Below are 27671 nucleotides of genomic sequence, written 5' to 3' on the forward strand. Positions count from 1 at the left end.
ATGTTTTCCTTTCCTAGCCACAGTTTTACCGTTTACTGGTTCTGGGTTCTGTCATAGTGCATCTCTCCATAGGCGCCACTGCTCTAAAGAAGCGGATAGCTCAACATTGCCTTTTAGTTGGGTAACTCCTTTGCACCCCTTGTGCTCCACCCATTACAACTTCTATCCAGAAGCCCATGAGCAGCTCCTCTGAGCTGCTGTCCTGGAAGGGCCACTTTTCTGCTGGCTGCACCGATGGCAGGTAGCTGCTACTCACTGCTTCTCTGGGCTGCACAGCCGTGACTGCAGTATGCTTCTAGTGTGAAAGGCAACTCCGTGGTAGCTCCTCTGCCACACAACTGGCAAAATGGGGCTGTTTTGGAAGAAAGTGGGAGAGTACTGCAGTCCCTGAGCCTGTGTGCCAGCTATACTTGCTGGGGAGATCACTCTGAACAGCACATAGTATGTCCTGAACAGTGGCAGTAAATGTTAAACTATAATAAGGAAAATATTGATAGCTTACACTATTCTTTAGCCTGTTGTTCATTGTTATTGAAAGAATATTGTGTTAAATGCAATGGAAAAGTCAGCTTCCGTGTTACCCAGCATGTTATCAGCTATCACTACCCTATCTTGTAAAACATTAAATCAATTGTGAAAGGTGTGAGATTAATAAGAGGTATTTTAATCTCCTCTTCATTTATTGCAGCACAAACAGTATGATGTGCAAGGGTGAATGAGGGGAGGAAACAGGAGCTGTTCTCTTTTTCTTGAGCTGCCTGCTAAATCTATCACTCCCTGAAAGGAAGCTTCAGCAGTGTCAGTGATAGTTAAGAACCTGACAGATTCAGATAAGTCACAGGCCACACGTGCATCAATGTACCTCTTAGAAATTAGCTTCAAATGAGTGCCAGCTCCAACGGTTTTAATGAGTTCACACTGAAAAGCACCCCCAAAGTTCATTGCCAGCAGCAATCGAAGGTGGTCCTGCAGCAGTGTGCCAGCAGCCTACACGGCGCTGTGTGTGCTGGTGCATTTTAATGGCCCACACAGAAGTATTAACACAATCTCTTTCACCTTTTACTCCGTAAAACATACTTTTTTTGGATCTCGAATCAACTTGTTCAAAGCTCTCTGCCTGGGTTTTAACTATTCCAAGTAGCAAATTTCTCATATTCTATTTCTGAGGCTTCTGCCTGACCAAAATCTGTTTGAAACAGTCCTGCTGGTCATCCTACACTTTTCTATTGTGAATTATTAATTTCACTCAGGGAAGGAGCAGTTTGGTTGCAGACTTGGTTGAAGGTGGAGGGGTTATTCATACAAACAGGATAAGCAGCTCAGAGCCCTAAAACTGAGAAGTAATCACCGTGCTACCATGTATGTCCTAGGACTGATGTTTTTACAAAGTTGTGCAGCAGTAAGAGAACTTCTTTAGCAATCCTTTTATAATCAACTGCTGTTATGGCAGGGAGCCTTTCTCAGGCCCTTCAAAAGTAGTAAAACTTCTTTCTCTGCCTCATCTCCATCTTTAGTTCTCTCCAGGTCTTTCCATGCCAGACAATCATGCCATTAAGACAAAGTACTCTCTTCCCATAGACAGTAGCTTGCAAAAAGAAAAAAAGAAAAAAAAAAAGAAAAGAAAAAAAGAAGGGAATATTTCTTTGCAAAGGGCAGCTGTCTTTTACAAAGAAGAAAATGTCGCCAGATGAGCTTAACAGTATTATTAATCAATCTGAGGAGACATTTTTCTTATCTTTTTTTCCTTTCTAAGAGGAGTCTTTAGAAACAAACGATCCAGGCAGAGGAACAAATACAAACCCATGCAGCCTCAGATGGGGGGTAACTTTCTCCTCTTCATTAAGGTAGTCTTCACTTCTGTCTCCAGTGGAAAATTTAGGGCAAAATATACATACCTGCTGTTTAACTTTGTACCAAAATGTAGGCTTTGAGTGTTTATGGGTTTTATTTTTTAACAAAAGTCTCTCTGTTCTTTGAGGAGCTCCACTCAGCATCATAGTAATAATAATTGTTTTTAAGTGTTTGTTTGCATCTGTCCAGATCCTTGACTGAAGAGCATCACCATCACAAGTTTCTACAAATGGCAGAGTTTTCACTACATAAGGGGGCAAATGCCTGTTCTGTGATTTTATTCTTTACAGGGAGTTGCTTAACTATTGGGAATTGTAGATTATAGATAAGTATATACTGGTATGTCAAAGCATTTTATAGACTCTATAAAATAGGGAGTTAACACTCTATTGATGCTTATTGTAGGCTGACAGAAAAGTTGAATGATTCACTCAGATTCCAAAGAAGGAGACTTCCTCTCCTGTATGGTCATTCTTTTGTTCCTATGCACGTGTCCTCAGGAGGTGTATACTTGCAAGGTTTTTCAGTATGAATAGAAAATGCTTTCATTAGTATGGGATTTTTCAATTTCTTTGTACTGTATTAACGAAAACTCCCAGTGTTGCCAGGAAGACCCTCTATTCATGGAAATTGATGCAGGATTTTATATCTAAGATCCACTTCCAGGGATAGTTAAAATATCTGGATAAACACAATAAAAATTCAGAATGAAAAAAAAAACCACAAACACAAAAAATAAACAACCCTGAAATTTGCTTCAGAAATGGGAAATAAGTGGGGAGAAAAACAGTTCTGAAACAAACAAAAAAACTTAAGCAGACTTTTTCAGAAAGATGACTCTTCCATAAGACATGAATTTGTCCACAATCTTATTTTCTGATTCTATAAAGTAGAAAATATAATTATTCCAAGAAAGACAATTCCACTTACTTCAAAAGTAAATATAGCACGCATAAGTGAATATAATACACATTGATATTTACATATGAATATGTATAATTATATGTAAAGTCATTAGAAACTATTGAGTGAGGTGATGAAGAAGGAAACTTTTGTGCACAGTAAAGACTGTTAATTTCTATTATAACTGTTATTGAAATGTTCCAGTGGTGCTAGTAAAACAAATTTAAAATGTTATGCTTTCTATTTTATTTTCATATTGTTTATAAACGTTACCGATATCATCAAGGACTCTGCTCCTAGTTTATGGTTTGTCTGAGTATGTCACATTTGAAAGTGAGGCTGGCAGTTAATAACTATATGGAAAGGCTCTCATTGACATCATTATCATTGAGAACAATGAATAATTGAGAATCTGAACATGTTAATTTCTGTCTTCTCTCACCTGTTGTGTTTTCAGTGTAAGCAGCTCTGTGCCAGCAGTTCCTAAAAAGTTACATAAGCTGGGCAGTAAGGGAATAATGTATTATTTTTAAGCACTATAAGAAGGAACATAGGATCATGAATTTCCATCCAAACCTATTTTTTTTTTTTTTTTGAGTTTTGCTCTCCCTGAATAAGGCTGCTGGATAACGCAAGTAGTTGGGAAAAGCTTTTTGTTTCTTGTGGCCCTGCTGCCCTCAGAAATCCTGTTGAGGAGTCACTACCTCTGGTCCTGTTTGCTGCTGCCCTTGATAACAAGAGAGCAAAGACTTCCAGAAAAAAAGCAAAATCAATAGGAAGTTTATCTGATTTTCAGTAAGATGCCTGCCACTGGACATGCATTCATTGTCTACTCTGTCCTCCTTTCTGATCAGTTAAATTAATGGTTGAGCAGCTGAACTTATTAAAAACAAACAAACAAACCAACCAACCAACAACAACAAAAAAAACCACCACCACTACCACCACCAAAAACAAACAAACAAAAAAAACAACCACCAACAATACAACAACAACAACAAAACCCACAGATTTTGTACTGGAGAAGCTGACGTATGAGGCATATTGCTGGCACAGGGTAGGAAAAGGGAGGGTGTTTAGAAAGATCTGGAGAGTTCAGAACATTGGATTAAGTCCAGGAATTTGTGGTTGAAAGTGGATAAATGCAAGGCATTTCTCTCAAGGGGCAGAAAAGAAGAATAACAAGCAGAAATAAAATACAGGAGAGCAGGACAGAGAGCAGCAATGCAGAAAAGAATCCAAGAGACAGCAGGTAACAAATTAAATATAAGTGAAATGTGAGGCTATTAGGGGAAAATGCCACAGCTATTTTGGAGTGCATTCCTCATGAGGAGAGAAAAGCAATAATTCACATTCCCATAGCCTTTCTGTGATTATAACTAGAGTATTGTGTTCATTGGGGGAGAACCACAAGGAATTAATGATGCTGATAAACTGGAGGTGTCCAAGTAAGAGGTACCTGTATACTTTCTCTGTTAACAGGGTCCTTGGAAGTCACTGTGGTTTACCAGTGATCTATGATGGCCCAAAGAGACTTAAAAGGATGCTGCGATGCCAGGGAGACTTTTGAGAGGGAAGATTCATTTAGCATCTGGACAGGTATATGATAAAGACCTTTTGCATTGCTGTGTTGTGGCAGTAATTGACTCTTAAATTTGAGAGGCTATGGAACAACTGTCCTCCTTGCTGATGAAGAAGTATGTGACCAAAAGAATCAAGATGGAGATGAATATTTGTGCAAGTAAGTGATATTTTGTGCATTCATTGCACCCAATTTTCTCTCTTCCCCCCAAATTCACAGAATTTGAAGGGTACTCTGCCATATCCAGTGAAGCTATCAAAACAGGTTTGTGTTAATCAGGAATTTAAAACAAAGTATTTCATTTTCAGTGTGAATTATATCATGCTGTGTTAATACACATGGAAGCTTTCAAGTTAGAGAAATGGAAGGATAATTTTAGGATTTTCTATAGTTCTCTGATGTTTATCAAGGATGGTTCAACCAGTTAGACAGATCTGTACACTAGAATCTGCACTATTTCCTGACACTTCAGACTATTTTCTAGTGTAATTAACATTTTCATCACAAATACTTTTAAAAGATTTCATAAATAGTTAATGGATGTCAACAAAGTGTTAATTGCTGCAGAGTCATGAGGGTTTTAAAGGTCGTGAAGGTTTAAAAAATAACATACAGTCTCTGGCTTGAAATAAGCATTCTTTAAAAATCATAGAATCACAGAATATTCTGTGTTAGAAGGGACCCACATGGATCATTGAGCCCAGCTCCTGGGGGAGTAGGATTACTTGCTATTTATTTCAGTAAAAAATGTGTTAAAAAACTTTCTTGCTCTTAACTACACATTTAGAAATGGCAAACTCTGGTTACATTTTCCATGTTATTTCTCCATATTCTTTGAGACTGACCTCCTTTGTTTGATTTTATGTCTATGCCTCTCCTCTTACCAATATTCCAAAAAAAAAGAGCAAGAGATTAAAATAAATAAATATATTTGTATCAGTAAAAGGTGAAAGGCTCTAAATCTTTCAGTCTCATTAGAAGTGACATTGTAGACAAGCCACAACCATTTTCTGATTAAGAGTTGTAATTTTTAAAGACATTGCACTGATAGGAACAGTTAGTGACTCCACTTTGTTCAGATATCTCAATATATTTCTGAATTCAGGTTAATAATTATACTGGAAAATGCAATAACATTCTGTTCTATGATAGATTATACTGCTATGGGTTATAAATTCAATATTTTCAAACGACATTCATTTTTTACACTCCTTTGAAGAGGAAGAGGTTGAAAACACCCTTTTTTTTTCCTTTATTTTTTCCCCCTCTTTCTTAGGTCTTAGTCCTTGAGGCAAAATATTTTTAAAATTCTCTTGTAGATACTGCCTAAAATCATCTCTCATATTTGTTTTTTATCTGAATCATACTTTTATTACCATGAAATAAATAAATACATTTGTAATATGTGTATAACACTACACTGTGAAGTATTTCTTACAGGCTACAAGACTTTGATTGGGGATGTCTAAATTTTTATAGATTTTCACTGGCATTACATTGTAATATCATTCTTTTCTCATACTTGTTTTTTAGGGTTTGTTTAATGAATATTAATTCTAGATGATTTTGTTTTGGGCATAAGTGAGACAAAACTTTTTACCAGAGCAGTTAATTCTTCATCATTCATTCCAAAGAACAGTAATATAATAAATTAGTGCAAGAGATTATGGGCCTTTGTGACTATGTGCATATGGGAGAGGGAAGAATCTTTGCTTTTCTTCTGACCAAAGCTTAGTTTCACTGTTTCTAAATCTAAATCTATCCTCTTTCAGTTTAAGACCATTCCCCCTTGTCCTATCATTATCTACCCGAGTAAAGGATGCCCTCCATCCTTTTTATAAGACCCCTTTAAGTACTGAAAGGCTGTAATAAGGTCTCCCTGGAATCTTCTCTTTTCCAGGCTGAACATCCCCAACTCTCTCAGCTTTTCTTCATAGGAGAGGTGCTCCAGCCCTCTGATAATCTTTGTAGCTCTCCTCTGGACTCGCTCTACCAGAACCACATTTTTCTTGTGCTGGGGGTCCCAAACCTCAATGCAGTACTCCAAGTGGGGCCTCACGAGGGCAGGGTGGAGGGGGACAATCACCTCCCTCGACCTGCTGGTCACACTTCTTTTGATGCCCAAGACGCATGTGGCCTTCTGGGCTGCAAGCACGCAATACCTCTGCATTATATCGTTTTTCACTGGTCTTTCCACTGTTTTTTCATGATCTCTTTCTCCAGAATTTCCATTGGTTTTGGTAGGCATTAGATCAGCTTCTTACTGTTTTCCTTTGTATGCTGATTCTTTAGAGTGAACATGTTAAGTCAGGAGCAGGGGTCTGATGTTGATGGAACGTCACACCCACTGCCTTCATCTTTATTCTTCATTTAATGTCTTCCTAATAGCTTTTTTTCTCATACATTTCCTCTTAGACACCCAATTTTAAATAAAAATAAATAATACAGAGCCCTAAGTAGTCCCTATTGGAAGAAATTTCTGACTAACATTTGTTCTTATTCAGGAGACGTTTGCTTCATAAAATTGGTTGACATTTAAAATTCAATCAGTCATAATCTTACCTCAAATTCTGTGCTAGCAGAATCAAGAGCAGGCAGTGTACAATAGTTAAATCATAAAACAATTAGGAATAATAGCTCCTTTAGGTAATAATACTGTTACATTAAATGAGGCTTTACATTAATTTTCTCAGATGTTTCTGATCAACAACTTTATATCATATTTCAAGTCACATTTTAAGACCTTTTCATCTCAAATTTTGCCTGTTAGGAATAGGTTATTTAACATACAGAGAATGAGCAGTTTCTAATATCTGGACTGGTTTTTATTCATGTTATTCACTTACTTGAGTCTTTTTTTTTTTTTTTTGGTGAGAAAACATTCCGACTGATTGGAAAGAACTGCCATAATGTGAAATACTCTGACAATGAAGGAAAGTAAGAAAGGAGTCAGTGACTTATTGTTCAATTTTGAAAGTGGCTCTGTATTTGTGAATGGGCAGAGATGTTACAGAGTACTAGGAAAATGGAAGTATGTCTGAACTAGATCACCTCTGTAAGAGAAACTTGATCAATTGATTGCTTGATCAATGCCAGGAATTTTTTTTTCTTTTGATTTTTTTTTTTCAGTAGCTAGTACACACAAAGCAACCAGGATATCTCATTAAATGATGCATCTTTAAAAAGCAGAAGGTGCACACTGAAACCGTCTTGAATGTTTTTTCAACCATCTATTGGGAGCAGAGAACTTATAGTCATTAAATTGAATGGCTCCTGTACTTAAAGGCTTTATAAACACACATACTTACTAGATTGTTGCGAGCTCCATAGAGAGTATTACTACCGGAGAAAAGGTAATAATCTTTTTTTTTTTTACTGGAAAATATATTTTTTCATGTCTTTTTTTTTACTGGAAATTATACAAATAAGTATCTTCTTTCTTCAAAAATTTTTCTTATTTTTCCTCAAATGTCAGTAATATTTTTGGATGTTGGGATGATTTTTTTTTTATCTTTGTTGAACTATAAATTAAATACAATTTATAGATATACATATATATATATTTTTTTTTTCCTGGCAAATCTGAGTTTTACCACTTTGCCAGAAAAATTAATCTTTTTTCCTCCTTTGTTAGATCTTTGCCTTCTATACTTTTTCCAGAGCTAATGAACTTGAATTTGAATACAATATCCAAGCTCATTCACAATTTTACCTCATAATGTTTATGACATGATTAAGCAAAGAAAAAAAATAGTTTAGCAGCACCATCCTTACACTGTATTATAGACTTTAGAAGCATTCAATATAATCCCTATGAGACTGCAAAGGCCTCCTGCAGCTATTTTACATCTGTCTTAATAGTACTGGGTAAATGTCTATGTCTTGAAAATGTTTTATAATAAATTGCATTATAACTCTAATTGATTGCCTTTCACTATCACAGTCTATAAGAATGTATCTTTCTGAAGACCCCTTCCAGTTAGCTTTCCAAATATTCATACCACCTTCTAACATGGCATTAGTGCTGAAGGAGTCATCACATTATAATATAATGAGGTGCCATTCTCATCAAATTAAACTCTCATGTATCAACATTGCTGAGAGATGATGAGGGCCTTTTAAAGCCTCTCGCTGTTCGTGACCTTGAAAGAGCTGTCTTGTGCTTTGGCATATCCAAATTTCTGCAGACACTCCAAAACCTTTCAGAGGACAGTTTGAACAACTGCTTACATATACTGTAGCAACAGACTAGGCAGAGCTGTAAAGATGTATCATCGTCTCAGGTTCTATCACAGCAGGTGTCACCTGTAAGAAAACTCTTCAAAAATAAAATTGCATAATGAAGGAAAGGGGCGGGAGGGAGGGGAAGACTTGCATAATTACACCCAGTGAGAACAATCAGCTAATCTTGGTGATAAGTGGAATTTGGATGTAAGCCAAATTGTAGACCAGAAAGGGCTTTAGTACACTGTTGGATTATCTCTTTCCTCAGATGAAAAAAAGTGTAACCCTCATTTTTCTGCTCCTTTGCACTACTGAATCCTGCAGTCCTGCCCAAAACTGGGAGCCAGAGGGTACAGAACTGCTCCAGCAGCACGGAGATACAGCCTGAGTGTTGTCTGGAAAAACGGCTTCTGTTTTCTGAAGCTCCCTTCTGTCTTGCCATTAATGCACAGCTCTTGGATAAATTTGTAAGAGTAACACTGTGGCTGAATTAGAGATATGGAAGTTGAAGGTTCCTTTTAAGAGGGAAAGATGTATTACAAAACTGTAAAATGACTGTAGGATTAGCATTTTCCTTTAACCTTTTCTCTTTCCTCTTCAAAAATTTGAATAGCTGATGTTCCTTGCCTATTTTTTCAGTTCTGAGGTGCCTATTAGGAAATGCAAATCTATTTAAAATATACATATGCCTCTGAATAGACCTTGAGCACAAAGCAGAGTCCTATCCTTTTTACAAGCCTTTTTCTGTATCAAATAATACGCAGCCCCAGGCAGACACTAAAATATGTGTGAGGCATTGGACATGCCATGTCCAATTTGTGTTAAAATTTAGAGACAAAAGCTACCTGGGCAGAGCACCCATTGGGCCAGTTTTTAGATGGGCTTTTTGAAGATTTGTTGAAAGCAGGCTGTAACAGAGCACGAGATTCAACATAAGGTATTGTTCCCACAACTCTTTAACTTGGAATTACAATACATATAATCAACTTGACTCCCATATAACTATTTTTCTTCTATGACTTGACAGGCAGGCTAACATTAACATGGGAGTGTTATTTATTCTATGAGAAGAGCTAAATACTGCTAGCCATTTGAAAGAAAGTTAGCCACACAAATAAAAAGGTGATATTATGGAAAATGCAAGCACATATTATGATGGCTGTTCAAAGGAAAATCTAGGGAATGGATGAAATTATTCTTAGTGTACATTATCAAGAAACAAGTCTCATGCAATTTGAATATAGCTATTACCACTTGCACAAAATAGGTGATAAAATGAAATATGAAGAAACATAGGCCTTCTGTCTAAAGCATTAAATGTATTGCTTTCATCAAAGTAAATAGCACTGTGTATTAATGATTAGTCAACCAAAAGAACTGGTGGGCTTTTGGTCAGGTTCTCTAGTCACTTTTATGTGATCAGTAAAATACTGTTTTCAAAAGTTTGAAAGAGACGTATCTTGGCAAGACCTGGAAATAGCTTCTCTGCTAAACTATTCTGTGATTTATATGAATTGGTATCTCTTGAGCTTCACTGTGAAATTAAAGTCCACTAGTCCCAAGCTATTGGGGTAACTCATATTAATTTTCTTTTGGTAGGTGTAGTGAGATAACTGAGTACATTTAAAAATGGAACAGTCATTTGAATTTTTCAGAGAAATTGCAATTATGAATTTTTCTCTCCTTTACTTCTAGATACAGCTCCCCCCCCCCCCCCCCCTTCTTTTAATAAGTGCTGGCTACTTCTCTTTTCCATCAATCAAGCTGTGTATCTTTCATATGAATTGTGCCATGCTTATTTAAGCAAATGAGTAGAAAGTAAGCATCTGCAGTCCTGTTTTTCCACACAAGAGTATTCCAAGAAGCTTGCAAAAAGAAAACTTGTAACAGATACACGTTTAATAAGAACCTGTAGTAAGATTTATTGTGTCTCAATTGTTGTTTTTCTTTTTTTGGTTGGTTGGTTTTTGAGGATTCAGTGAAGAAAAAACTGACAAACAACACTCTTGAGAACTAAGGAATTCTACAGGAATAAAATGTTGCCTTTTTTTTTTTTAATTTAATAGTCTAATCATGTACAAATCCACCACTATATATTTCTCAGAGCAGTGAAAAATAATTGAAATTGTATCTCTGTACCGTATTGCAGAGACCTAGTGCTGTGTTGCAAGATTTTTTTTTCAATAGCAGGATTTGAATTAGAAGCTGGATAGGTTTAAAAGTGTGAAAGATGAATTTTGTGCTGGTCAGAGATACATCAAGATTTTTTATCATTAACTGATCTCTGTCTCTCACTCACTGCCATATACATAACTTTTGAGACTATACAGGAAAGCCACAGTAAAAGTGCATATTTGGCACTGACATTATCTAAAACAAAACAATTGGAAAGTAGCATCTTCTTCAAACCTTTCATGGTTCTATTATTTTAATGTCAATCTCAAATTGTAAAATGTCATATCAAGCCACGTCTGATATTTTGAAATATTACAATTTTCCAAAATCATAATAAAAAGAGTGGGCAGAAACAACTACATCAGTCCTTGTAGGAATGCTTCTTTTTTCTTGGAAGAACAGCCATAAAGTCAAGGCCAGATCTTTCATTTATTCTTTAAATAGTGGATGCAGTTTTGGAGTTCAAGGTGTTTTTCTTGCAGGTTTTCATGTACTATTATCAAAGCCAGATATTATTATATAGTTCTTTGTATATATATATAATATATAATTTTATTTTTAATGAACTTTTTGCATAAATCAATAAATCTGGAAAAGAATAACCTTTACTTAAATCTAACCAAAGGTTAGATTTGAATCCCATTACTAATTTTGGTTAGAAAATGTAGGGCTTGGAGAAAGCGCTAGAAGTTAGTGAGGTTTGCCCTCTGGGTTCAAGGCAGGATCAGCTTTCCTAACACATTTCTGACAAATTCTTATCGAATCTCACTCCCTAAGTCCTGCCACTGGGATATCTGCGCTTTACAGAGAAGAGACTGACTCCTCAAGTACCTCACTTATATGCTGTACAGCAAACAGCTGTTATGATAGCATAGCAATAACCTCATATCTCCACAAACCTCCTGTTAATTCACAGGGCTGATCTTTTTGAGTTATACAAGATATTCAGAAATGCAGGTTGCATTGCAATACTCCTAAATATAAACTTCAAAATGTATTTTGTGCCAGTCAGCATTATATACTCAAATAAAGAAGGAAACTGATGCTGAATGACTGATTTGACTAGACATTAGTCTGGTAACTTTTGCAACTGAAATTTTTTGCACCTTTTTTTGTGAATCATTCACCAAGGGTAAACACTATCCCAGAGAAGTTGATTAAATAATTTTGGAATAATAAGGCTTAGAACAATGCAGCTCATTAGAAAGCATTTTGTAAACAGAAAATAGTATCATCTTTATGAAAAAGATCACTTCCCTTGCTGCCTCCGTTACCTCACACCCAGCCAAACCAAAAGGAGAGTGGCATTGATAAGACACTGTGAAACTTCAGTGAATAACCTACAGATGGATTAAAACTCCTCATAAAGAGTGCTTCATCTTCTGTACTGTATCTTAAGATGCAGCTGGAAAAGAAATGTTCGCTTTGAAGCCTTCATGAAAATGGCAGGTTTCAAATAATCTGTAATTAGCCGTCACAATCTAACACATTTTTTTCCACAATTTTCAAAGCAAAGGGCAGACATCTCTACCCAAAATGAATAAACAGGTTTAGTCAAGAAAGAAATTCTATCTGCAAGATACGTTTCAATCACAAAATTCTGTTATGAAAAGTTTGCAAGTCAAAGGATTTTGTTGTTGTTGTTACTTTTAGCAATATCCTCATCACTGAGGGCAGACTCTTTTTTTTCTTTTATATAGCAAAGAGTGCGTTTATTAGCTGCAATGCATTAGCAAATACAAACACTTCTGCCACTGATATTAACGAATATTCATCTGTTGACACTCATTTGTTCTGTAAACATCACAGAAACACATTGCTTTACAGAACGGTTAGCAAAGTAACACTTAATTTGTACTAGAACAAAGGACAGTTTCAGCGATTTTTTTTTTATTATTATTTGATTTTTTTTAACTCCCTGGATACAAATATTTTTCTGAACCTTATATGAAAGATCACTAATTGATAGTCTTCACATAGGAACAAATAAAAATAACTGTAAACATCTCAACAATTATTTAAATTAGTAAAGCTTTTAATATTTAACTGCTGAAGTGTCCTAGAAGTGACTTGAAGAAACAGGAGGAAAAAAGATTCTCACGTGATGGTGGGATCCAAGAGATCCAAACACAATTCATTGCTCCTGTTCCGACGAGTAGTTTGGCATTCTGGAAGTTAGTGTTTTGTGCTGGATATTTACCCTTATTTCTTATCTCTCGTTTGCAGTAAAGACAAATAAATGAAATAAGTTTTTAAGCACTTACTACTGTTCACACTAAAGAAGATCATGCAAATGCCTGAGGTAGGGACTATAAACTTTTTTTTCTACTCCATGATCAATTTTTGCTGTTTTTAAGACACATCATCTCCACTAACCATTGTTATGAATATCTTTTTCATTTTTAACTCAATAATATCTAAATGCTCTATCATCTTTTATGTATTTATTGTCACTGTGCATGGTGAAGTAAGCAGTACCTTTTCCATATACTATCAATGGTACAGTGAAATGCATGGCCCCAAGTTCACAGGTATTTAGAATTCTATGAGTCTGAGTTCACAGGTATTTAATGCTCTGTTCTCAGTGAAATCCACACTCTTGAAATGATACAAAACCTGCAGAAATCAGTAAGTTTAAATGATTTTGAAATCAGGTCTTTATGGCTTCCTTGGATGTATGAGATTCCAAACAAGAATTTGAAATCAGGTTCCTCGTTGTGTAGGTTACAGGAAATACAACGTTATGACCCTGTATCAACAGTTTTCCAAGGAAATTCAGTGCTGAAAGATCAACTGAGACCTTCATCTGGTAAAAGTACATTTCTCCCACCCCTACTAATAGTGAGTAACATTCATTATTCTGAACATTTTAAGATAGACTGAATGATCAAAGCACCTATTTACACAAGTACCTATTTATGCTTTATTTTCCGTTCACGATTTTCTTAGATAAGTTTTGGCTTGCAAAAATAGCTGTGAAAATTGAAGCCAAGGTGAATTTGTGGTTTGAATTCATATAGAACACAGTTTGTTTTATTCACCAAGTGGTCATTAGTACAAGAGTATTTGCAAATTACCAGCGAGAACAGTCTTTTATGCAGTCCTGCAAGATCTGTATTTTTATATATATACGTATTTTGTAATGACTAAGAGGTGATATTTTTCATCTATCTGAAACCTGATGGGAACTTCTAATACTGCAGAAACAGCTAACATCCATCAGGTCCATAGGTGCAGTACTAACTTGGAGGTTATGTCACTGTCTAATGAATCATTGCTAACACTTTCTCCAAGGGTTTGGTAGCCTTGGGAGGTTTCATTGCAGATTTTTTTTTTATTTTTTTTTTATGTGAGATACAGTGAGATCACAGCACTGGGTGACATAAATAACTGTATGTCAAGTAAGCATCTAGCACTCTCATAACCCATGACTATTTGGACACTGAGGAAGCATACAATTTATAATAATATATCAGCTCTGTTTCTGCAAACAAGTATGTATTAAACTCACATTCTGCATTTGCTCAATTTGCTGGACTTCAGACTAGAGTAAGGAATCTGTTATAAAACATCTGTAATAGCCATCTGGTAAATAGCATAATTTGTTACATAGCAGATAGAGGAAAAGGGAGGTTTACAGTGGAGAGCTATATCAATAAGTGCCTTGGTTTCAATCACAAGCGCATCACTTTTTTATTTCTTCACATAAGGTGATAATGAAGAATGATGACCTCATGTCTAGACCTAAGCTTTTAACTTTGTTGCAGCTCTGGGGGTTTTAATGTTTTTCAAAAAAAAAAAAGCAATCAATCAAGTGCCAAAAACTGTCTGGCTAATTACCTCTGAGATGTTCTAAAACTCTCTATTCTTTCCTCATAGAAATGTAGTATTTATAAATTGCTTTGTTGAAGCACAAACTAGGTTATGATCGCGGCCAATTCTCTCTTCACTTTTCTTTGCTTCTGCTCTATACTTGTGGAAGTGCTAATATTGTGAATCTCAATATTTGACAATGTTTCTTTCTAACTGAGATAGCCATCACTATTTCCTCCTGCACATTTCTGGAAAACAACATATTTTGGTAGTCTCATAATATAATAGTAACAAGGATATTCAATTTGTGAGTATCTCAGGAAGGGAACCTAAGGAAGTGTAACTAATGAACTCCCATTCACCCAAAGATGTTGTTTCAGCCAGGGTCTTGTGAGATAAATATCAACAATGATTTGACTAAATTTAAGTTTTTTTTGAATTATCTACTAATCTGTAAATCAGAGGTATTTCAAACAGAACATGCAATCAAATTAGTAATTTTAAAAATAGGCTAGAAGGGACCTCTGGGGGTTTTGGAGTTTAATCTGCTGTTCCAGGTGGGGTGAATTTCAGTGCTAGAGGAAGAAATTCAGGGTTTTCTTTTCAGCTGAATTTTGAACACCTCCAGAGAACAAAATTCTCCCAACTCTTTGGGCAACCTACTCCAATGCTTAATCACTGTCACAGTGAAGAGTTTTTTGCTTATGTCCCTTTCTACCTGCTCAATAGCTATCTGCAGTTGGGGCAGCATTTGGCTTTCTATATAAAGATCTCAGTAAGAGGCTAAAAACTCAGAGCAGCAGTCTTAAGGTTAAGCTACACAAGATGATGTTTTAAATTTTTATGTTTTGGTCCAGATGCCCTAAAGGGTTTTGTTTTTGTTTGTTTTTGTTTGTTTGTTTATTTGTTTTTCTAGTAAATTTTTGGAATATTTGCAAATGTATGTCTTTACTGAAATGAAAATAAACAAAAATAAAGATCAGCTTTAAATCTATAAGGTTAAGTTAAACTTAGCTCATTTGGTGAGCTAGTATCCTTCTGTAAATATTATGTTTAGTGGAACAAATAACTGACAAGCCTAAACTTTCAATCCTGAACTGGTGTTCACACATTCAGAGTCTGATCAGTAACTCCACTTATGAGCAACTATTTGACTAGGAGGTGATCACGGGCCAAGAAAGTGTGCTTTCATTTCATGGACAGAATCTAGCAAGGTAGAAAAATAGCTAAGATCAAAGAATACGCAGTAAGGCTCTGCAGGAATATCCATCATTTTATCGGGCTAGTAGGACTACAGGCAAGGAGACCCTTGCAAGCACACATAACTAAGCTAAGTGTGCACGACAGAACCATATATCAAAACAGTCAAAGTATAATTTCCAGATTACTGATATGAAAAGCTCTCTAAAATATAATGAAGTCATTCTGGACTCAACAACCTCACCCAAAAAGTGAAAACTGGAGTATATAACTCAAAAAAGGGATTCCAGTTATTAGAGGATTTCTGAATATTTGTGACATGTGAAGGAAGCTCCTAGCCCAAGAGAAACAATCCAGTTTTTGAGAGAGGAATTCACTGACAGAAATCCTTTATAGGAACCTAAGTGTCTCACTCGATATCAAAAGGTACTGGCACTAGATCTGTACGAGTGGAAGGTGCAGTGGGTAAAGGGAAGCCGATGTTCTAAATGGAAAGCCAACTGCAACTGACACACTTGAGTCCATGCAAACTACAAGATAACGTCTTCATTAGAAACTGGGTATGCAGAACAAATACGTATTTACACATGTATATTTGGAAAATAAGGGCATATATTTATTTTAAGCCACTAACATAGCTGCTCTCTCTAGCCAAATGCCAAAAGTATCTGTAACATAATCATATACACAGTGTAAACTGTTTATATACTGGAAATGTTTTATTTTATCTAAATGGGACACGAAGTAAAATATAGTCTCTATAGAAGATTTAATGAGACATCTGAGAACATAAAGAATGGAGAAAAGGTTCCTCCATTAAAAACCCTGTATTCCAAAATTATTGGACTTTTAATGCTCTTGGAAACAGAAAAAATTTTGAAATGTCAGGGTATCTTATATAAATTCTCTAGCAAGAAAAACTTAATCTTTTTATACCGAGACTAGCTTTTTCTTCCTGTTTATTAGTTTTAAATATGTAGCTGTTTGTCACAATTTTGAGCTGTACAACTGCATCTTTCTTTTCTTCCTTCCTTCTTCTTTCTCTCTCTCTCTCTCTCTTTCTTTCTTTCTTTTTTTCTTGACTACAAGCTTATTTACTCTGCTATGCTCTTATAGCTGAGTTTATGTATAGTTCTGCAAAGATTAAACATTAAACCAGTCATAGGATAATTCAGAATTGAAAGTACCCAGAGGACATCTAGTCCAAATGCTTCCTTCAAATAATTAATGTACATTTTTTCATCTCAATCTAAATATTTGTGGGAAAAAAACAGATTTTTTTTTTCTTTAATTGATTGATTTCAACATTGCATTACATGAACATTTCTGAAGTATCAACAATGAGGAGTAAAAAAATACCCTAATCTTTCTTTTGTGTTAACATATTAAATATATATAATACTTTTGTGACAGTGAAACAAATGATGAAAAGTTTGAAGTTTATAATTAATTTGAATACAATATAATAAACACACAGTATGCAATGAGCTGCTTTTTTTTTTTTTTTTTTCCCTGAGTAAACTGAAGTACTGAAGTAAAACTCCAGTATTCTTTGAACATCAACAAAATCAGGAAATGATTGCAACTGGCATTTATAATAAGCACTAGTTATGGTTGATGTATGAGATAATTATAATGCTTTGCAGGAAAATCTAACAAATCCCAGAACAGTTACTCTGTAAAATCTATTTTTATGGAAATTAGGGTATGAATATTGCATCCATTATAGCAAGAGGGCTATACGGGCAATTCTGACAGTCCCAATCAAAAGTGGTGTCCACTCCTGAAAGGTAATTTTTCCTGAAGTTTTGCACACATAAAATAACAGGTGTTCCATTTTCTAAAATGAATGCTTTAATATTAAAATGTGAAAAACTTTATAATTTGCACAGCTTGATGAACTTCAAGAGACAAGCACCTGTTTTGACACAGAGGTTAAAAGACTAAATAAATTGTGGTAGATACAGTTTAATATTTTGGGACTCAATAATGTAACAAGAGTTCTAGTTTGAGTTAAACTTCTGGCATATGTAGCATCACAAGACTAACCAAAGCTTTGGATATATATGTGTGCATTAGATATCAGTTATAATGAGCAATGCCTTAATTTTAATTATACAGTTAAATTGAAAAATCCCATTATCATTTTTAGAACAGGTTAGTAAACTGGAGTTACTTTTAATTTACACAGCCCAAGGAAGGAAAGCTGGTTATTGGTTTTCCATTTACAATTCTTTATCTTTTATGGATTTGAAAAGCAGAAGACAGAATATCCCCTAGAGAGCTGACAGATAATTGTGAGAATAACCTGTCATTCCTAATCTTGGTTTTAAAGTGTTTCTTGAATGCTTCAGGTCCTCTTTTCCTGGGAATGCTTGTCGAGTTTTCATCTCTAAAAGATGATAGAAAGCTATTAATATGACTTTATGCTTGTCTGAGTTCCCCAAGGACAAGCTTTCAGTATTAGATATCTAAGATAGGCATCTATAATCCATTTTGCATCAACTAGGACTGCATTTGGACATTTGCAAGAGATACATAACTTACGTAGAGATACATAGAGATACATAACGTAACTTAATGCAGATGCCTAATTTTAAGTACTATAGCAAATGGTTCTGGAAAGTATCCCAGTTCTCAATAAGTAATTTGCTTAACCTTGAACATAAAATTCCTCTGAAAGCAGTATAACTAGCAAATTGCTCTCATATTTCCTGGGGTCAGAGTTGATTTAGAAACTTAGAAAAAAGATCATATGGATTAGATAGATCTCAGTCTTGAGAACTGTCAATAATCTGCCATTTTTGCCACTGGTACTTCAGTTGTAATTTCTATCACCGATGTTAGGACTTTTTAAAATAAAATAAAAATGAATAGAAAATACCCTTCTGGAAACAGTGATGGTGAACAGATCAACTTCTTCGCCAGATATGCCACTAGAAACAAGTTTTGCCTACACTTTCAATTATTTTTTATTGATCCCAGTTGCAATTTAAGCTCAAATTCGTTGCAATTTAAGCTCAAATTGCAACATACTTTCTTCTTTTTAAAAAATATTTCTATTCAGCCATCGCCCACTAAACATAGTTTATCCATATAGTTTACTCAGGTATCCTAGTCTCCCTGATATTATAACATTTTTTGTCATATCAGAATAAGAAGTAGAATCATAAAACATAAGGTGGAACTTTAATAAATCTTTGCATAAGATCCTCAGTTTTTGATTCAGAGAAGCTGACACACTCTTCACTCAGGTCTTGAAGGTATTAATTCCCCTTGAGTCAATTCTCTAATCCTTTTGTTAGAGTTCTTCTTCTGTACCTGCTTCTTTGAGAAAAGCCGTTTCCCTATAGAGTAAGATATTTCCAAAAGAGAAGTGATATGAATCTTTGAGGAGCTGAGTGACTACCACATGAATAGAAGATAATGGGATATATTTTATCTGGATTGAGAAGCATCTGCCAAGTACATCTCAGAGGAGCTGTCTGTTAAGAGGAGTTTAGAATAGATTGTTTACTCCATCAAATATCAGCAGAAACTCTACTTTTGCCTTGATTTCCTCCATCTATATTCTCAGTTGTTAAAGCACAAAGAGATTTTAGAGAGAAACAAGAAAATATTACAGCGTAATGCAGCAACTAGAGGGAAAGAATAGGCTTTTACTGGTAAGAGAATGAAATTACTTACTGTCCTGTTTCTATAATCTCCTGTTCTTTTTCCTACCTAGGGCTTGTAATTAGAAGGATTAAGGTCTAGATACAAAGCCTGTTGCTACTGCTGGGAATTCTGATGTCAGCAGGGTTGAAATCCAGCCCATGAATACAGCTTTATCCAAGAAGGGAAATAAAGGCCCAGAGAGGTCTCTTTGTTTGATGTTGTTTTTGTCATTGTTTTGTGTGTTTTGTTGTTTTGTTTTAACTTAAAACATAAATTCTCAATTCCTCAAAAATATGAGCATCTATTAAGTGAACGGATTAATCAGTTTTGGCATATGTGTAATCATCTTGGTAAACTGAGGCCTTAGTAAGGACCGATCCATGTGCCCTGATAGTAGGGACTCCTGAAAGCATGTGAGAAGAAATTAAAGTTGGGGCATTCCAAAGAGCATTATCCTTGTATTAATATAATGTCTAGAATGAAAATATTGATGAGAGCCTGGTAAAAGAAACTGGGTTTCTTACATTTTAATTTCTTCATTAGATTTTTAATTTATTTCATTTCAAAGGGTTTAACTCTTTTTTCCTTCAAGAACCTTTTGAAAAGTTCATGGAGCCACTACAGAATTAAAACAGTTTGGTGGGTGCTATAGCATACATTATCTCAAAGATATTATTTTACCATGAACAGCTTTTAAAACTTAATCACCTAACCAGCACGCATTCCTAATTGATCTTTCCCTCTAGGACTGCTACATTTTCTTGACCTTTTAATAACTGATGGTTTTAGAGAAAAGATTTTTCAGATAGCTTCTTGAAAGTCAAAAGAAAATCTGAGCTATATTTGCAAGTTCCAAAGAAGACATACAGCAAGTTGTGGCCTTATCAAATTCTGATTTCCTTTTGCTTCCCATGTGTTGCAGCAACTCTTCCAAGAAGAGAAGTTGGACACCGGGAGCTGCTGAATTATTCTGTGTATGAGGAAGCTTATTTGGGAGACATCACCTACTGCTCCCTCTGTATGTGAGTGTGTGGGGATTATTTAGAGTTTAAATACTTTTAAAATCTCAACTTTTCATAGAGTGTTCTGAATTTTAAAATTATTCCAGAAATGAAAATGACACCTATTTCAAGTTCACATATCGACAGATGCTAAACACATATGAAGGAACAAGTGGGTGTTGGTTTTTCACCTGCCCTGTCTCTTGTACTAAGCCCTTTCAAACTATTAAGTTTCAGAAGTTTTCTTCAAGTGTTTGTAAATGAATGTCATCTTTAATTCCATACAGTTGTAGATTTCAGGTCTTTAGTTAACTTCGTTCTCACACTCTACATGTGTAATTTTTTAAATATAGATTTACACAGTGTGGGTAACACCCTTTAAAAAAAAAAAGTCTTTGAAATGACTTCGACAAAGTTGCTGCTGCTTTCTTCAGCAGTGATGTGGCCCCATGTGTGGAGGTTAGGATTGGATAACATCTGCAGTGCCTGCTTTATTCTTGCTTACGTATCCAAAGACAGCTGCCTCTTCCAGCAGCCAGTCATGCATGTAATTGTAGTTCTGACTGGTTGAAGCCTCCTGCTTAAGCAGTTGTAATACTGACAAGATTGTGACCTGCATCACTGGCAGAGTTTTTCCACCTTTCTGTGAAACACGAGAGCCCAATATTGGCTACAGTTTACTGCTTGAGCTTTGTACCGATACAATGCTACTGTCTTCAGTAGCATTATTTTAGTGTGAAAGTGGACTTATGTGGTGAAAATCTGGGCTGAATTTTCAAGTAGGAAAATATTTTCTGAAGAGTTAAGTGATAGATATACTACTCACTTTTGAAAGTTTGATCTGGCCTGCCTATATGTTTCATCTGCTTTCTATGCTGAAAGAAAGATTTGTTTATAATTGCATTTGTTTTTTGCTTAGCATATGTTTAGGTAAGAGTACTTGCCAGAAAATCTGTATGAAGTATTCTTCTTGTTCCTCCCTGATATAATATTAATTGCATGATTCCTCCTGAAAGAATGTGGGTTTATTTGTTTCATTGTGATATTAGTAAAATTTTGCACCAGCTGGAGGTCAACAATTATTCATTTTGAATTAGAAGACGGGATATTAGAGTAATTTAACTGGAAAGGGCTAAAGGTATGAAAAGTATTCAAGAGAACTGAAGTTTGGTATTGAAAGATCTTGGTTTTACTACTGATTCATGAAAAAAAAATATGCAATTGCCTAGAGCCGATGGTAAATCTTAATAATGATCACAGCCAATTTATTTCAACAACAGCAACTAATGAGGAAGGAGAAAGAGGTTTGAGAAGTTCCAAATCCACTATAGAATTGGAAGACATAACAGCTATATGATTTGCTTTAGTTGGCTTGCCTGACAAATGAGTCATCAATTTGGAACTGAAATCTATTATTTTGACTAGTCTGAGACAGAAGCAGGATTCAGAAGTTCAATAGTAGCAAAAGCCCCAGTTGTACATTCAAGAAAATCTCAAATCTAACTAACAAGGGCAAAGTTACCAGTGGAGGTATAGCAAGGATGACTAAATCTATGTGAACTATCAAATCAGCAAGCAAAAAGGCACTTAAGAGACATTAAACTTAGCTGCCTTGAAAATCACTGCAAAGTCAAGTAAAATCTAAGTAAAAGTGAAAGTTAAATAAGTAAGCATGTAGCTATTGTCACCAAATGACTGGTGGATGACACTGAATACAGCAGCATATGCTTATGTTTCTATCAAAGGGACACGTTGTCTTCTTGGGGTACAGAAATGGGGCAGTTAGTATGCTTAGCCATACTACTGATGACGTTATTTATCTGAATTTTTAATTAATTCCAAGAGCGTATTGAAAATGTTAACAAACATTTGATTGTTGGTTCTACAGTATTTTCCTGACTGTGCAAACACTGGGCATTTGTGCAGAGAGCAAACCTCTACCAGTGCATGGCAACCCAGTGCAGTCCAGTGTGTTCCTGAATACATCAGCTGAGCTGTAAGAATGTACAAGGTGTGTTCAGATTCATTACTCTTAACTGCACTTTAACAAAAATGTTCTTGATCAAAATTTAACTGACTTCTTAAAATGATGTCTTACCTAACCAGGAAACAGCTATACATACGCTCCTGCTTCTTCTGTATATTTCCCATGAAGATTTCACATTGCTGTGACACTAGCCGTACACAATGAATTTATTCTGTGTTTGAAATACATTCACAGTGTTGTAGTCATTTATTTTGACAACACAGTCATCACAAAGCAACAGAGTGTGTAAGTTCTTTGCTGCGAGGGAACGTGGGATTGAATGTTTGAGTTCCCTTGTGAAAATGAAGCTGAAAAAAAAAAAAAAAGACACCTGAAAGGTGACAGTTTTAACATCTCAAGTGAAGAAGCAGTTCTTGCAGTGCTGAGACCTTCATGAGAAACTTTAATGTTCTTGTTTTGATTCTCCAAAAGCATGAGCACTTTGGAAACTGCTGAATACATTAAGACAATAAGCATACTCCTTTATTAAACTATTCCAAAGTTTAATAGTTTTTCCTTACTCAAATATCTTAAATATATAATGTGCTTTTATATCCTTGGAAATCAATATCAGAAAATACTATTCAGTTTTTGTATCTTCACAACTCACCTTCACTGAATTACAGAGTAATTCAAACTGATTTAGAGAAACCAATAGTTGAGCTGACTATCAAAATTTAAGTTGTCTATCCAACCAGGTTTCTGTATAAGCACAATAACTGAAAACCAAACTGATTGTTATAAAAATAAGGTAAAATAAGGGGAATATTAATTATATTAATTTTAGTCTGACCTGATAGTTTGCTTATTAGTCTGGTTAAAAAACTTAACGCTTGTCTCCAGTCTGTAGTCCCTTGGTGTACATCACGTGGGTTGGGTTTGGATCATTCTGATTCAGATTTATGATGCAGAGTAAAATTCTAATCTTTTGTGGGGTGCACTAGGTCTTTTGGTGATTTGTGCTATTGAGAAAAAAAATGAGAACACCCCCCCTCCCCCTAGCTTGTCCACTCAGGTCCCAAGTAGTAAGTCATCTATCCATTAAACTCACGCAGAAATTATTCCTTTACTTTTACTTCATTGCTTTCAGACCTGGTCATAATGCAAAGTTTTTCTGGTAGTTGAAATCTTAAGAAAGAGGCAGATTCATCAATTATTTTGCTTGAAAAAAACTGTTAAATTGATGAGACTTCAAAATGAAGCTTAAGAACTTACTTCACAAGTTCTAAAAGCCAAATTTTTCCAAACCCATGTGTATAAAAGGCCTTAGGCATTAAAGAGATGGCAATGGCTACACCAAAGCAGAGTTGTATTTTCTGTTACATCAAATAGCATCACTAATTATTTCATTTGAAAAGTATTTTCTTTTGATGAGTTTTTTCAGAACAAAAGTTTTCTTAAGTATAATAATTTGTATACATAATACATCTTAGGAGGAATGGCAGATCACAAAGTGATGAAGGCAACTTAAGCTTCATCAACTCATTATGCAGGAACAAAGTGGGAGATGCTGAGATATGAAACGGAATGGGAAATTACATGAGAAGAACAGTGGCCTGTATTTCTCTCTTTACAATACGTAATTACTTTCTAGTACATCTGTGTATTGTGTGGTGTCCACTTTGATACTCTTCCCTCTTTAAAGACATGAAATCTTCTCTTCCTTCCATTGAAGTCCAGGGCAAAACTCCTGCTAGTTTCAGTAGGGGCAGAACGGAGCCCATGGTTCCCTCTTCCCCAAGGAGAATGCACTGAGAATATTTGCCATACCATATACTTCAGCAGTTCAAAAGCATTGTTCAGAAGATAGGCTATTCACGTTTTGTCAAGTGAAAAGTTTTCAAAAGAGTTCAGTCATGAATTATGTAACTGAGGAAACTCTCCATGGAAATCTAATTTTGAATCACAAGCGTTTTTATTCTTTTTTTTGAAAGTGGCCAAATGTTCATGCCTGCTTATGAATTTATTTTTAGCTCTGTTTTCTCTTCTGATCTGACTGACCAATGGTCCGCTACAGATTTGCAAAATTTTTCATGTCACAAAAAAAGGAAATATTATGTCCTCTCAAATGCACATGTTGATAATGAAGAAATGCTTAAAGGGTTTTCAGTTTAGTCACCAAATTCTTGTGTGAAATTTTGTGGAAGTCTGTGTTTTGGTTTGCATTTTTCAAAAAGAGACTTCCTCCATTTGACTATTTAAATTCCAATATCTGTGTGTATAATCTCCTTCCTCTTAATTTTCTGTACATCACAGACAATCAGAGATGGGATGTGAGGTGAAAAGTGGTTTGATTAGGTATTACTGATTTAGGTATTAGTCTTCTCACAAACTATCCTACCAAAAAAGAAGAAAGATGGAATTTCATCTAGTTAACTTCATAGGCATTGCGTGTAGTGCTTGTATCACCTTTATTATTATTATTATTATTATTATTGTTTTTTACTCATGTTTCATATTTGTATCTAATCTTTATATTGCATCAAAATCCTAATATCAAAGAATATAACATACAGTTTTATATGTAGATACACACTGTTTCTCTTCCTTGAAACACACTATGACTTTTTGTGATTCAATATCTTGAAAATATATTTTAGGAAGAGGATATATTTGCCAAGATAAAGAAAAAAAAAAGATTTCAGTAATCTTGCATTTAATCAAAAAAACTATTTAATAGAAGAAGTAGTGTTGATTAAATTCACTCAAAAAGAAGGTGCACATCCTCAAAGGATCCTCATGCTGTTCACACAGAAACTACTCAAATATTGCAAGTAATAATTGGATAAAGAAACTTTATATGTTCCACTCTTCTGAAAGGTCATTAAGAGATAAGTAATACACAGGTAATAGGCAGAAACAGTTGACATATCACATCTTGACTCCTGAGGGGGATCAGTGCACAGGGCACTAGAAACAACGTGCTATTTAGTTTGTGTGACCACAGGATGCAAATTCAGAAAATGAATAGGACAAATTCCCATCTTAGTGCCACCAAAGTAACTCAGGGATATCCCAGCTGCCTGTGGAGGAATGGCTCTGAATTGACAGTGCAGGAATGAAGAAGAGGTCTTGGTCGGGCGCCAGGAGCATTCAGCATACTGAAATGCTTTGAGAATAAATGCGTCCAGTGGAGTAAGATGAAGGGGCTCTGGTCTTCACTTTTACCATCTGGTTCAGGGTTAGGATTATCATCCCCCAAAAAGATTCCAGGAGGACCAGCGTACTGTAAGACTGATTATAACAGAGATATGCATGCATATACAGCATGAAATTTCGGCTATATTTAGATAATGGAGTTTAGCTATTGGCTTCCATAATAGCTGATTACAAGAACTTTGTTTTCATAGTATATCTATACCTCCTATTCTGTCAGGATAGTATGAGGAGAGCAGATTGGAAATTTTATCCTGTGAGAGGCACTGAAACTACCTGAACTGTGTGTCCACGTTGTATCCCAACAAGACAAACTACACGTTGGCCTTGGAGAAAGAGGACATTGGGGAATGGATCCCCACATGCTCCAGGGACCCTCTATCTCCTCAGACACTCTCAGAAAAAAAAGCAAAGCTCAACTGAGATTGAACTGAGTTTGTGTGTGTTTTAACACAAACTAAGCAGAAAACTGCCTCCAGGATGTCTAGGGTTGCAGTTTATTCAGGGACCACAGTTATTCTGTACTGATGTACAGGATCCTCTGAGGGCTGAGGATTGCCCAGTCTCTGACCAGCTGTCAGGTCAAATCACAAAGGTGTAGCTAGAAAAGATCATGTCCCAGTTCATGGTAAACCTTTTCAGATTCTAGAGTGCCCTGTGCTGTGAGAGGAAGAGCCTCTGTCATATACTGAGGGTACCTCTGCATCCTTGTTGTCACCTAGTGTCAGACAGGGCAAGAGCCAGTGCTGTGTCAGCGAGGAAGTAAAAGATAAGGTGACCTCTGCTCTATGGCCCCAGGAACCAGGAATCTGTCAAGAGTAGCCTATGGACATTTGGCAGGAATGGGCACCGAAAGTCAAGCACTTCAATTTGCACCAGTGACTGTAGGCACATAAGTTAATTTTATTGCAGATAGTGAATAAACGTGTTATTACAAATGGTAATTATATAGCCTGTACTACAGATAGATCTTATTGTGTTCCTGCACTCTATCTCTGGTAACCAATAAATATATGATTAACCATACAGCAATAAAAATAATTGAAAAAAAAAAAAAAAGAAGTCTTAAATGCAAAAAGAATGTATTCTTCTTCCATTTAGATCTTTTCAGTGCCAGTGGGAATGACTGGGAGTAAATGAAGACAGAATATCACCCACAGTCTCAGTAGGAGATTGCTTCCCACACTGACACGTGTGCTTGGATATTCAGAAGAAATTATATGCACCGAAAATACAACACATTGTGTCACAGAACCTGGTAATTTTGAAGAAAAAAAATCATTAAGAGCCAAGTTATATGCTACACCAGTAAGTATAGTTTCTGTTGACATCATATTCATCCCTAGCAGCAGGAACCTTCAGTGTTACATTTCATAGCTGTGTTTTGCTAATGAGTTTTATGAAAATGGTATTTGCAAAGAACTGCATATTTCACAACGTGCAGTCTACCTAGGACTCTTACCAATTTACTATATTTTGCTTGTTTTAAAACTTTAACAATCCTTTTTTGTACTTTGAAAGTGTTTTACTTGGGTGTTTCTTTAGGATTTTTTTTTTTATTATTTTATTCCCTGTTAAGTTTTGGCATGCGGTGGCAGGCTTTGTAAGGACTGAGAACAGTGATGCTGGTCATGATGAAGAATCTCTTCAGCATTGTGTTTTTCTTTCCTTCTTTCCTCTTTTTTATAGCACATGGTGCATTTTTTATCTATTATTTTTTTTTTGTCTCAGTGTTTGTACACTTCAATAAAACAAAGACTTTCAGCTTCCTGGGTTTTGGAAGATGACTGTGCAAATCATCCTGTAAAACCCTGCTGAGTTGTTTGGGGCTGGAAGAAGCATGCTGCACATAGTGTCCCTTAGTGCTTTCAATCTCAACTTTTATGACAGCTGGGAAGGAGGAAAAAAATGTGAAAGTGACAGTAAAGAGTGGAGAGGCACAGAACTGCAGTGCTCAGAGGAGATTGGAAAGGACTTGGCTTTCCCAGTCAAGGCAGCTTGTACCATGCTTTGAACTTCCAGGCAAGAGGAAAAACAGATTTGAACAGGGAAAGAAGAAAAGTAATGTGTTTGCAAAGCAAAA

General features: G+C 35.6%; 1 long non-coding RNA gene across 3 annotated transcripts in view; it reads left to right on the forward strand.

Moving 5' to 3' along the window:
* LOC136791467 (uncharacterized) overlaps nt 1-27040 on the forward strand; it is a 43039-nt gene extending 15999 nt beyond the window's left edge. For 2 of the 3 annotated variants that reach the window (XR_010833628.1, XR_010833626.1), the window contains exons 3-6: nt 4237-4353; nt 20328-20423; nt 22295-22417; nt 26690-27040. This is a non-coding gene — a long non-coding RNA (uncharacterized lncRNA). Of the gene's footprint in view, nt 1-4236; nt 4354-20327; nt 20428-22294; nt 22418-26689 lie in introns of all 3 variants that reach the window. The other variant, XR_010833627.1, reaches the window with a different exon arrangement.
* Nucleotides 27041-27671: the final 631 nt, after the last annotated feature.

This window comes from Anser cygnoides, chromosome 9 (genome assembly GCF_040182565.1).
Source record: "Anser cygnoides isolate HZ-2024a breed goose chromosome 9, Taihu_goose_T2T_genome, whole genome shotgun sequence".
In the NCBI taxonomy this organism is placed as follows: Eukaryota; Metazoa; Chordata; class Aves; order Anseriformes; family Anatidae; genus Anser; species Anser cygnoides.